Here is a 13,592-nt window from a genome sequence, read left to right on the forward strand (position 1 = left end):
GAGGATTTCAAAACCGTAGTGGGGGGTTATGTGGTCCTCCCCCAGATTAATTTCAGAGACGTTGTTTCCTGCATTTTAGTGATTTTTATGAATGAAAATAACAACATAATAAGCACACTGCAACAGCATTTTTATGTTAAATATCAAATCTATCGGGCAAATTATTCAGTTTTCTTTCCTGAAAATTCAAAGTAGGTCTATTTAACATAAAAAAGCTGTTGCAGTGTATTATTTTGTTATTTTCATTCTATAAAAGTCACCAGAATGCAGGACACAAAGTCTCTAAAACTCAAATTTGTTGGGGCGAAGAACCCCTAGATCCAACGCTTTGATTTTGAAATCCTCCGCACACATTTGAGGTCACAAAGTTGTCAAGTATGGTATGAGATATGGAAAAAAAGGTGTGAAAAATTTCCAGAAATACGGGAGAATTGCATCCCCGGGAGGAAACCGGGAGAGGGCGATGAAAACTGGAGTCTCCCAGGAAAATTGGGATGGTTGGCAAGTATAGGTCAACGTCACTTGATCCCAGGTCAAAGGATGACATCAACACAAAATCGTGTGATTTCTATAAACTGAAACGTGATTGACAACAAATGCAATGCAGCGTAACTGTGTGTTAAATTTGCTCTCAAAGGCATATTTCTATTCTGTCTGTTGACCAGAGGACTTGGACTGCACCAGTTGTGTAGACAGATGGAAAAGCTTGCTAAGACATCCTCGGGCGATGGTAAGTGTCAGTGCCAAAGTGTTGCCGTTGCCTATCCCTGCTGTTTGCTTTTCACATGGAGTGACAAATTACTCGTGCGGAGCCATTACAGAGGCTGCACCAGGGCTGTTTATCTTTGCACGGGACTCTGTCACTGTCATTCCCATTCACACGCCGGCTATCTGCTTATCTTTCACTCTCACATCCCAATCTGTCCGTCCATCCCCCCACTAACCCTCGCCCTGGACTCATTCAGTCATTTCTCATCACTTCTTCTTCATCCTTCCTTTTTTTTCTTTCTGTCTCATCTGTTCACCCAAAACAAAAAAGGTGATGGTGTAAAAAATAGGGCTGTCAATCGATTAAAATATTTAATCACGATTAATCGCATGATTGCCCATAGTTAATCCAGATTAATCACATATTTTATCTATTCAAAATGTACATTAAAGAGATATTTGTCATGTATTTAATTCCCTTATCAACATGGGAGTGGGCAAATATGCTGCTTTATGCAAATGTATGTATATATTTATTATTAGAAATCAATTAACAACACAAAACAATGACAAATATTGTCCAGAAACCCTCACAGGTACTGCATTTAGCATAAAAATATGATCAAATCATAACATGGCAAACTGAAGCCCAACAGGCAATAACAGCTGTCAGTGTGTCAGTGTGCTGACTTGACTATGACTTGTCCCAAACTGCATGTGATTATCATAAAGTGGGCAAGTCTGTGAAGGTGAGACTCGTGGGTACCCATAGAACCCATTTTCATTCACATATATTCAGGTCAGAAGTCAAGGGACCCCTTTGAAAATGGCCATGACAGTTTTTTCTCGAGCGTTATTTAACATCCTCTAGTATGACATGGTTTTCTAGTTTCATATGATACCAGTATCTTCACTCTAGCTTTAAAACTGAGCCCGCTACAACCTAAAAACCACAAGTTGCGCTAATGCGTTAAAGAAATTAGTGGCGTTAAAACGAATTAGCGTTATTATTGCGTTAACTTTGGCAGCCTTAGTGGAAACATTTCATTACAGCAGAGGCGACCTTAAGTTCCTCTCAGCCTGTTTTGCCAGAGGGGACAGGTGCATGCTGGTCTGCTCAGCAGCGTGAGGTAGAAAAGGGTGGGTGCGTCTCTCTGCCATATCCTCTCACCTCCTGAGGCATGCAAACATCAGTTCTGCTCTCCTTGTCACCAGCGTGAGCCGTGAAGGCAGGGTTTCTGCAAATAGAAAACAGGAGAGTAAAGTACAGGATGTTTTATTTCATTTTTTGGTCAGCGTGCCGCTAAAAAAAGCATCAAAATGCACCTGCTAGTACTCCAGAGTGGCAGCTGTGGTGTTAATGACTTGGGGTGATGGAGCTCAGAGCTGAAGATGGAGATAGGATGTGGGCCTAATCGAGCCTGAAGCATTCTCTCCTCTCCTCCCCCGGCCTTTTGACTCACTCTGGTGAGGGGCCAGCTGGGACTCCATTTTGTGTCTTTCCTGGTTGCAGGTGCCACGTCATTGCGTAGGCTCCAAGTGCCCGATGGGTTCAAAATCAACCTCCTCCTCTTCCTCCTCCTCCTCCTCCCTGTCCAGCTTTGATCCTGACCTTGACAAAAAAGAGCATCTGGACGTTCTCCCAGAGAGTAGCTTGTAATAACCACCAATCACCCCTTTAATGATGCAAGTAAAATGTGCTTGAACTGGTGAGTCTAAATGGGCCGGGGTTATGTCGTGTTGTTATACTGGCAGCGAGGGCCAGACCTGCTGCGTGATAATAATAAATGCCTCAGACACGTTATATAAAGGATTATAAGGCCTGTAATGGAGCAATTGATTTTTATGCCCTCTGGGGGAAAATTGTTCTAGGCTTGAAAAACAAAGAGTTTAAAGTCACTTTTTCATACTTAACTGAGATTATTGCAGGATATTGAGTAACCATTTGTTGTTGGCATCTCATTGAGCTCATTGTTTGTCCTGCAGATTTTTAATGGTGTGTGATAACATTTGGCATTCAGTGGGAGTAATTTGTTTTGTGAACATGTAGCAGCATGTTTATTAGTCTTACGTGTAAAGATCAGTTCCCTGTGTTGTTAAACTGCTGCCATATTAAGTAGGGATCTATATATCTATTTTCCATTCATGACTGCAATATCCAGAACATTAATATAGCATCAAACAACTATTAGCTATGTAAAGATATAGAGGAGTAACGTTGAGCAGAGAAAGTCGCTCGTTTGTGTTGTAATCCGAGCTTCTCTATGCTTTATTGACATATAGCCGGGCAGCCCGCGCATGCCTTTAGTGCATGTTTGTGCATGTGAGCGTGGCTATTTCACGGCCACCACTCTGCACTGCTGTCATACCGCTGTTATAGCTGATAACACTGTCGTGTGTACTAGCTTCATATTTACCTTACAGATATTAGAGTGGTATCAATCTTCTCATCTAACTCTCGACAAGAAAGTGAATGAAAGTATATTTCCAAAATGTTGAATTACTTCTTTAAACTGCTGCCGTCTTAGGTAAAAACCTTATTTTCCAGTCTGGTCTTAAAGTTATCAGCTCAAGTTACTTGTGCTATTTAAATTGCTTTATATCTTTAGTATGTCTGCAGGGTGTGTTTGGTGTTTTTGAACATTAGTAGTGACAGAACCAATCTCTAAACATGATACATTCCCCTGAGCAAAAAATTCATAACTAGAGGACTTGACAACATACCAGCAGTCTTCAGTTACTCATATTTTGTTGTGCATTTCGAAGCACACGCTTAAATGCCTTTTGTGGCAGGAAGGCTCAAACAGATTCCCTAAAACTGAACGGACAGTTGACGTGACTGTGTGTCTGAGCCTCCTCACCTTTCCTCCGCCCTTGGTCTTCCCGCTAATGAAATCTTAAAATAACCTGCTCGCTGCTGCTGCTGACAAAAAAGTGGGTCAGAGCACCAATGCGACGCCAATCCAATACAAAAGCATCAAGTAAGTGGTGCATTATGGGTATTTCCCCCTGTGGTAGAATTGAGGCGGGGGGTCGGAGTCTGCGTACTGGTGGGTGCCTATTCTTGTCCCTTTTTTTTTCCTGCAGTGGCATCAGACGACTGGTGGAGCAGTCTTTTTTTTACTGGGAATGGAAACACACGTTGACATGTTTTTGTTCTCCAAGCTAGCGTCTAATCCTCGTGCTTATTTACTGCACTGGATAACAGCAGGATTGCTTCAGCGTATCACACCCGCCGAGCTGCTAGCGATGAGCGACACTAGAGGACAGTGTTGCATCCAGTTGTCATGTCGTATTGTTTGTGGTCATCATGCACACACACGCCTTACCGCAGCTGATTAGATCCGGTCTGATGCGTTAACAATAAGCCTCCACTACAGTGCAGGGCGGCTCTTATTACAACTCTTTAAATATGCATATTAAGCCAAAGACATGGATAGGAAAAACATAGACAAGTCTTTGCTTCCCTGCTGTTTTTTGTAAACCCCTCAAGCTGTCCACACAAGCCAATGAAATAACAGACATTAATGAGACTTCTCTTGGCAATAATAACATAGAGATGATGCTAATCTGAAAGCACAGAACCTCTCCACAATGCCAGCGCTGCTCCATCAACAAGTCTTGAGGTATTGCTGGTGTTTCTCTCCATCTGGCTGCCACTGATAAGAACTTACTGGGGGCTGCTGGGTAATAGTCTCGCAAGCTTAAAAGCAGGAGAGGGGGGGGGGGAATAATGTATTCGGGGGGGACCCTATAAACCAAACCTTGTCTCCCCTCTATGTGCACATTCGGGTAAAGACAGCCCCTCCGATAGGGGTGGAAGAAGAGGGAGGGAAGGGGAGACATCATGCTGCCATAGTCATGATTTGCCTTAAGCGCGATTTCATTCCTGGAGAGACAAGATGGCTGCACAACATACGAGCGAGCGCCGTCACGTGTACGGTGCAATAATCCAAAGCTTCCGCACTGAAGTTGATCTATTTCTCAGTACAGCACCTGCACGGACTGTTGGAAATATGTAAAGCTGGTACGACCTCTATTTTCAGGGTCAAAAGCACTGACTGTTTTTTTTTGGTTTGTACCCCCCAGGTGTCCTCAGTGGGGACAGTGGTGCCTCATGGGAGACCAAAGAGCAAAACAATGATAAATGGTTGTATGCTGTAGGCTGGAAAAGGTTGTAATATCTGACCTACTGTGCATAGTGTATATTTTGTGGTAGTATGGTCATTTTATGAATATTTTCTGACACAGCCTACAAAGATAACCAGTGAAAAAATGAAAAATCATGAGGCGTGAATAAGTTTTTTTTTTTTCTCTCTTCTCCCCAGAAACTAGCAAAACTCATGTGACAGCCACGTCCACGAACGCATCACTTGGACACAGAGGAGATGTGACGTAGAAGAATACGCAAGACGACAGCATGAAGGAACCCCTCCAACCCCACCCTCAAATCCTGTTGGTTAGTCGTCCCAGTGACGCAGGACAAATCAGACATCTTTGGCACAAAAAAAATCTTTTGAAGGGGACTGGATACAGCAGGCAAGACACACAACTCAGGATGTAACAGCCTCACAATATGTGTTTCAGAATATTTCCTGATAAGCAGGGGATGGTTTTGAGTTTGTCCGTCACGTTTAAAAGAGGCCAAAGCACCAGAGTATTTATGAGTAGGCATCATCTCAGCGGTGGTGTCTATTTCCTGATGTGTTTCAGCATGAGACAGTCACAGTTCTGTGGCTCCCCTCTCTCTCTCTGAGTGAAAGTAAAAAAAGGGAAAGTGGAGGAGTGAAATGACTCAAACGCTACTGGCCATTAACCGCCGATCAGAGCTGTCACATTATCTGGAAACACAGACAGATGGGAGGTTTGGCCGTAGGGGGAAATGCTTTCACTGTCTGCCATGATAATAGTCTCATATTGCCTACTAGAAGGGGTGAGAAAGATATGCTTTGGAAAATGATGGTGATTGCGCGCCACGCACCGTCTCTGCAAATGATGTGAGGTCGAGCCTGATTGTGTTTTTGTTCCATTTTCGGGAAGGAGGGACTCTGCCAGATTAGGGGAAGCTGGGCTTTTCTGTGTATTCTCCTCTACTTGACCTCTATTATGATAACAGATGTTAATTACACAGCGCCAGGTTTGCCAATGAATCTGTCTGTTGTTCTCACACATTGCAGGTTCCCCCCTTTGTCTTTTACAGACTCACAGAACATGCTTTGAGATTTTTTTCGCATGTTTTTTTGAGTACTCTGTGGTGATTTTATTGTGGTGTGACCACATGTGTGTATTTGCTCGCAGCTGTGAATCTCAGATAAACTTGGCAGAGCTGGAAAACCGAACATGGAAAACCATGTACTGCAGCCATATGGAGCAAAAGCCGATTCAGTTTAATCAGAGTGTTCAATATGTTTACTCCATCGGGGGAGTTCCAGCACTACGAAATAAGCTGAGGAAGGGAAAAACTCAAAGTTAACACTTTCCGAATAGTTTGCCAAGCACAAGCTGATGCAGAGCTTCTGTTTGACTGTAAACTCTCTGATTTTCAAACAACTTGAAAACACCAAACTTTTAGGACTTCCAGGGATGAAAAGATGAAAACAAAACAGACGTATGTACTCATGAAATCTGGGCAGAGAAATGAATACTGAAGAGCAGAACTGAGGGCATTTGCATCAGCAAGTTATACAACTCCTCTCCACTGGGGAAGAGGACAAACTCTTTGAGGATGAGTCACTGATGGGACGACTCAGCGTCGTGTCACGACACTGATTGTACTTATGTGGGATGGCAGGGGGAGTGGGCGGGGAAAGGTCAAAAGCAGTCTGTTGTTGTATTTTATGCCTTTAATGCACTGAATCACCTGTGCAAGAAGATTTCTTGAAACACAATAGTGGCTCTATTGATAGCAATGTTACAAAGAAGTCCACTGCTTTGGCCCAGACTGAAATATCTCAACATTTGCCATAAAATGTTAACATGTTCATGATTCCCGGATGATATATCCTAACAGGCTGTTCTCATACACCGTACGTAGCTAATGCACTGTAATTCGTATATATCCCACAAAATCAATTTGTATGTAATCCATGGATTCGTGAACCAGGAAGTATAAAGAGCGACAAACGCCACGCAGGGAGGAGGTCGGGGTGGATGGGTGGGATCCAAAAACACCAGGAGACCGCTGTTCGTATCCCGTGTGAAACCAGAAACGTTGGTTTATTTGTCACATAACTTCCGTGCTTAAGTAACGTCACTTTCTTAGTTATTTTCACCCAAACCACAATCTTTTCCTAAACCTAACTAAGTAGTTTTGTTGCCTAAACCTAACCAAGTTGTTTCCTGTGAAGACCGAAGTTTATTTTGAAAACACTGGAGCGGAAATTGACACATGGGTGAAATTGACAAATGTCCAGCAGCACGTGGTTGCTGGACATCTGTAATAAAACGCACGAAAAATGAGGAATATCCTCCCCTCCCTTAGGTCAACTTAACCAAACTCCTCGGACTCCTCTCCAGCTCCGCTGTTACTAGCTTTGTTTTAGAGTGTGCCAAACTAGCCTCTAGCCAGGTATTATGCAAATGTGTTACATGGTGACATCACAAAGCTACGGAAGAAAAGGCGGGACTTCAAGCGAGGCGTTTCAGGCAGTTAAGCACTGTTTCTGTGGGGGGGAGTAACTCCCTTTGGTGTGGACTTTGGGCTTTGTAACTTTGCAGACCTTTTACATGCAAAGAAATATATATAACACACTAAAATAAGTACAATAGGTCCTCTTTAAGAGCTGCAGAGCTGCAGAGGGTGCTCTGAACAAATGTCTCAAAGAAGGCCTGTGTTAAGATCTGCAATTATGGACGTTTAAATGAGAATTACATTTTTGCATATCAACGGCTGCTATAAATACATTCATTCAGCCGACTGACATCACACAACCTGCAACAAATTCATTAACATGACATGCAAATCAAGGCTCATGAGCTATTGCTATGCTTCCACGGTTAGATTAGCTACGTGTCAAGCTTGTGTTCCTCACCATTGCATTAAATTGAATTAATTTATGCAAACATTTATTTTTTTTCTATTTCACCTGAAGGCATTTTTGCCTTCACACAGCTTAAATAATCAGCAAACAAGGTGAAATGCTTTCCACTGCATTGTCCTCTGTACAAATGAAGAAAATAGGAAAATGGATGACTTAACTCCTCCACCAAAGCAGCAGTAATGTAAAACGTCCCAAAATGCTCATAATGATCAAGGTTGTCAGGTCAACTGAAAAAAAATAAAAAAATTCAAAATGGAGCGTCATGCATGTATGTGGTAGTGCCAATGATACCCTAATGATCCTTCTATCACAATCCCAATACTCATTTAAGTGGCTCTTGATATGCTATACACCACAGCTGGGAGAGTCACGGCCCAGTGGATCGCCACAATGGCAGCCAGTCATTGACGACAGCCACGGGCCTGTCAGGCATTCACACCACGTCGCCACGGCCACAATAGCCTCATCAGTAGCCTTATTCAATCAGTCCTCACAGACGTGGAGTCGACTCAGGCGCTGCAGAGCCACTGATTTGCATCACAGAGGCGTCAACAATCAGTGCGTCCCCTCCTTAAATCTCCTTGAAGTGATCTCTGATTTCCTCTGATTGTGTCCGACACTGTGCTATTATTCCACTCTGGAGTATGATTGGTACAGGGGGGAAGGAGGGACAATGGCGTAGTGTTGTACTGTTTGTATGAATTGTTTGAGCAGTAGTGTACAGGATGGGTGGACAAGGAACGGCGTTTGAGTCGAGGGTTTTGAGTGGCAGGGAAATACATGATATTTACATGCGTATTTGCATTTCTGTGAAATTGAAGATTCTTTTTAGGGAAAATAAATTCAACCTCAGTGAAGTCATTCAGGCTAGAGTTAACCTTGTAATGGCAGTGCAGGACAGAGTGATCGATTCCCACATGCACACACACAAAGAGGGAGAATCAATTCCCTTATCAATCAATCAATCAACCTTCATGAACTGCTGCTTGTCCTTCAAACCCAGCGTGTCACCACTGCAGCAAAACTGCCATTGAAAGCATCCAGATAACCCAGCCTGTTCTCATTCCCAGGGCATCAAATACCAAGGCTTTGTCACGGCCACCGGCGTTTGACCCCGCTGCACAAGGCACCTCTTAGCGCCGGCAAAGAATTTATATTGCCAAGAAGTGAAAGTCAATTGTTTGTTCCATTGCAACATCAGAGTCCAGCAGCAGCGACTACCGGACGGCAGTAAAATATCTGCCTAAAAAGGGCCGTACAAAAGTAAAACAAAAATTATTTCTATTCTATTGTCTTATTTCATGTCTCTACCGAAATGGCCCGTTTTGAACAATGAAAGTATTATAAATGTAATAAGCGTTTTCAGTCCAAAATGGCGGCTGTTGTAAAAAATAGACACCAGAGTTTCGTCTCTCAACAGTAAACGCTCTGAGAGAGACACACCGGGTGGGTGGTTGGGAGGGGAGGTGAATGGGTACAACAAACATAAGGCTTTAATCCAAAAGACTGCTGTTCACGTCCCGTGCGTCAAGTTACAATCAACTGTTCGTTCGTGACCTGTGTTCACAACGTTTAGCGTCATTTTCACTCTACAAACGTAGTCATTTTAAGCCCAAACATGTAGTTCTTTCCTAAACCTAACATAGTGATTTTGTTGCCTAAACCTAAAGTGACGCCAAGCGTAACTATAGTGGTTTTGATGCTGAAAATAAAGTGACGCTAAGGTGCGGTATGTGACGAACTGGGATGAGAACATGTTGCAGCGCATGAGCAGGTCATGCAAATATTCATCCCCTTTCTAAAGTGACTCAACTTGGCCTGAAGGACTGCAGGAGGCCCTGCTAATCAGTTTTCTATTTCAACAACATTTATCTTTCTTTCTTTGTGCTGTGTGACGTCAAAGTCAGTTTCACCAAGAAAACAGATTCTTGTCCAGACAAAATTGTAAATGTCTCTGCTGCACTGTGTAACACAATTATATAAAAAGTTTAGTTATGCTTTCATATAGTATGTTGATGTTATTTCCGTCTAAAGCCAAGAAGATGCACTTAGTTTATTACACAATGCAGAGATTTTCATAATAACGACGCAGGCAGAGTTCAGTGAGTGGGCTAGAAGACTTGTCATTCCGGTGCCACTTAATTTTCAACAACATAATTGTCCTCAACCACTTACACTGTTCTGAATCCTAACACATCTCATAAATGATTTGTTCGGCGGAGTATAGGTCTGAAAACATGTCTGAAAACTGCTACTTTAATTTCAGGTAAGACACTTTAAATCTTACTAAAGTTAATTTTATAATTCAATTATCTGGCTTTAGTTGTTGTGTTTGATGTCTTCAAGTAACTTTGGATGTTCATCTGAGAAATTATTATAAAAACAAAAGCTGTACAGCTCCGATAGAGGCATTGCAAAAAGGAATCAGCTTTTGTGCTCCCAGTCAGATTGCATAAGTATGTGTTTGTTTTACATCATAATTATCACTAAACTTATTTTTTTTATATCTGTTGTATGTAAATAAATGACATTTTCAATCCACAAAGTCACTGGATACTCTTGATATGATTAAAATTACATAAATTATCACTGTCAGAACATGCATGAAATGAGAAGACTAAAATAAGCACATCAAAGTAGAAGGACGTACAGTACGCGAGAAGGATTATTTGATCTTGTGTGTTTCGTAAGATGAGATATCTCATGGGTACGGCGTCAGTCAGAGAGGATGATTCTTCACGCTGTTGAGACTTGCGGGCTGATCGGTGGGTGAGAAGCTCGCAGTGCAGCAGAGCAGTATGTAGGTTACCTGTCAGGAAATTAAGCCTATTAGCCGCTTATGCAACACGTCACACATTCGGCACGTGGGTTCATCCAATATTTCATACAGTACGTGGCAAAGAAAAGCAGACTTTTGAAAACACGGTCTACTCATTAGGAAGTTCTTGCACATCCTTGATATTAAACTTGTATTAGTTTTACCGCAGCGCTACTGTTGCGTGACTTTTTCATTATAATAGGCCCCTTTTCACAGTAGCCATTATGACATGACTGTGAACACAGGTGTAATTAATAACATTAATTATGACCCTGTTCCATTTAGGTGGGCCTGGTATTGTGCATACTGGCTCACTGGAACGGCTGTGACACTAAATGCTGTAGAATGGGACCATAATTCATTTTATCAATTAGGCCACACATCTGTTTACCCTGCTGTAACATGACAAAATAGCTGCCGTGAAAAGGGCCTATAAATATACACTTTCCACTCCAATGTAACTCAGTGGTGATTAAATCTATACTTCGACTTCTTGAAAGCTTTACTTTGGCCTTTTCTACCACTACCACTGTGTCTTTTCTGAAATATGTGCAGGAAGCAACAAGAGTAAGAGTAAAAAGCTAAATGCTAACATCAGTATACTAACATACTGATGTTTAGCAGTGCATTTTTAGCTTGAAAAGTTAAAGGAACAGTGTGTAACATTTCAGGGGATCATGAATGTCTATGTACCAAATTTCATAGCAATCCATCCAATAGTTGTAGTAGAGATATTTCACTTAAAACCCCAAATGTAAACCTCATGGTGGCGCTATAGGAAAAGTCGGGATCACCCAAGTCTTTAGAATTCGTCCTCTGGGAACCACGATTATCTGAAGAAAACGTCAAGGCAATCCATCCACTAGTTGTTGAGGCGTTTCAGTCTGAACTAAAGTGGTAGAGCGATCAACTGTCCGGCATTGCCATCCATAAAGACACTAATAAGAGAAGAAATGGGCATTGAGCATAGCATAGCAAAAAAAGACTAACTTCTATGGAAGCTAAAATTTTAGAAAATCCGAAGAAAATGAAATCACAATCATAATTTAATTGACGTGACGTTTGGAAAGTGTAGAAACATTAAACCTATGGCTGCTTGGATGTTAAAAAGAGGACTGAAAGCAATCATTTTGAAAAATGATCACTTAGTTTTACAGACATCTTCCATCATTTGTATTTTTCCGCCCTCAAACGGGTCAAATATAGCGAGGCAGGAGGGCAGGGAGGTGTGTCCAGTAGTCTGCACACTGAGCTGGACCTTTGCCCACTCTAATCATACGGCTATTATGGCCATCAGCGCATCCCCCCCCATCCTTGGTCTTGGTTCAGCTTCCAGGAGCCATTTGTAAAGCAGCGGAGCAGGAAATGAGGTTGGTTCGCTGCCGTCGCCCGAGCCTGGAGGACGTGCTCCAGGGAGCCACACTTAAGTCGGGGCGTTGATCACGCGGGGTCCCTCCCAGACGGCGAGCGAGAGAGGGGGGGTCATTGGTAGGAGGCGGAGGTGAACACAGAGTCGCTGTTTGTAATGGACAGAGACATCATCACTGGCCCCCCCAGATTTATTATTGGCTAACACCCGGGGCCCCGAAGCCGACTGATGGATGAGGCTTTATGGCACGGTCGAAGCACTGAACCTACTGTAGTTCCTCTTTTAAAAATGAAATATGACATCCTCTAGATAGATAGAGAGTTATTGTAGGGTGTCTTCTTCTACTTCTTCTTCTTCTCAATTTCCTTTCTTATTCTTTCCAGAATAAAAATAAAAACAAGTCAGTGTTGTGTCCCGGTGACTTGAGCATCAGTTGAGATAGCAGTTTCCCCCTAAGTGTAACTGTCATATGTCAATGACAACCTTCTTATGTTCATGAATCTGAAGAATTTTTTATGTCTTTAATTGGCAAGATCACAAACAGTGTGCAGGATTTGGCGGCATCTAGAGGTGTGGTTGCAGATTGCAACCAACTGAGAACCCCTCTCACGCTTCCCTTTCCAAGACTGCGATAACGTGAGCTACAGCGTGAAAAATGAAGGGCTCATTCTATAACCAAAACCATAACGAGTCTTAGTTTCAGGTGATTATACACTTAAGAAAACATAGTTATGAATAATATTTTCCATTTCTGCCAATAGATCCCTCGAAATGTTACGCCCAGTTCCTTTAAAACAATTTAAATAAAAAAATACAACAAAATAACCGCCTGTTAGTAGCTTTCCACTCACAGTCCAGAGGTAAAAGGCAAAAAACACAGAAGAAGCAGCCATATATTTGTTATTCTGGGCAGATAATTAAGCAGCTGCCATCAATATTTCAGCTATGTGAGGCCTCCATAAGAGTTCACATGCTTTCTTGCAAATTGGGGTCATGTTGCACTGAACTGTACTGACACCTGAAAGGTGACTTCAACAGACTGACCAACTGGACTGGAGTGGGATTAGTTTTCAGTAGAAAGGGGCTGGACTTTCTTGCCCTCTTGAGTCCCAACAAAGCATAAAGTCTTATTCAGTTCAACACATGAGAAAATCAGAACATATTACTGAGCAGTAATGATGTTAAACTGGACCTTTATTGTAGCCAAAACAATAGAAAATGACAAAATGTACCTTTTTATTTACTATTCTAAATTGTAACTTAAGCTTTGTTACCATTATATAGATTTATATAGCTTAGCCTGTAGGTGGAATGTAAATTGATTAATTTGGTTCAACAACAACGAGGTGAATAATACACCGATCTAATATGTTTTGTTAGATAACAAGCGATTTCTCTCTCTCTCTCTCTCTCTCTCTGATGGATACATGCCTCTGAGTGTTTAGGGGGAAACAATCACTGTGCCATCTGTTAGTCTGTATAATAAATTAACAGCTTCACTGCTTGAGCAATTAGTTTCTGACAGTTTGAGCAGAATCAATAATTTGCAGGGAAAGTCAGAGCTGCATGAAATCTCACTTTTCCACTAAGGATTGAACAAATGTTTACATTAAAGCTATTCTAGGTATTATTAATGTAAACAAATTCTCCCACTCTG

The 13,592-nt window shown here is 42.0% G+C and overlaps 1 long non-coding RNA gene across 1 annotated transcript; it reads left to right on the top strand.

The window, feature by feature from the left end:
* Nucleotides 1-205: 205 nt before the first annotated feature.
* Nucleotides 206-6,779, top strand: LOC119480280. The gene is made up of 3 exons (XR_005204867.1): nucleotides 206-730; nucleotides 4,798-4,882; nucleotides 5,037-6,779. It is a non-coding gene; the product is annotated as an uncharacterized LOC119480280 (long non-coding RNA).
* Nucleotides 6,780-13,592: the final 6,813 nt, after the last annotated feature.

Source organism: Sebastes umbrosus, chromosome 21 (assembly GCF_015220745.1).
Source record: "Sebastes umbrosus isolate fSebUmb1 chromosome 21, fSebUmb1.pri, whole genome shotgun sequence".
In the NCBI taxonomy this organism is placed as follows: domain Eukaryota; kingdom Metazoa; phylum Chordata; class Actinopteri; order Perciformes; family Sebastidae; genus Sebastes; species Sebastes umbrosus.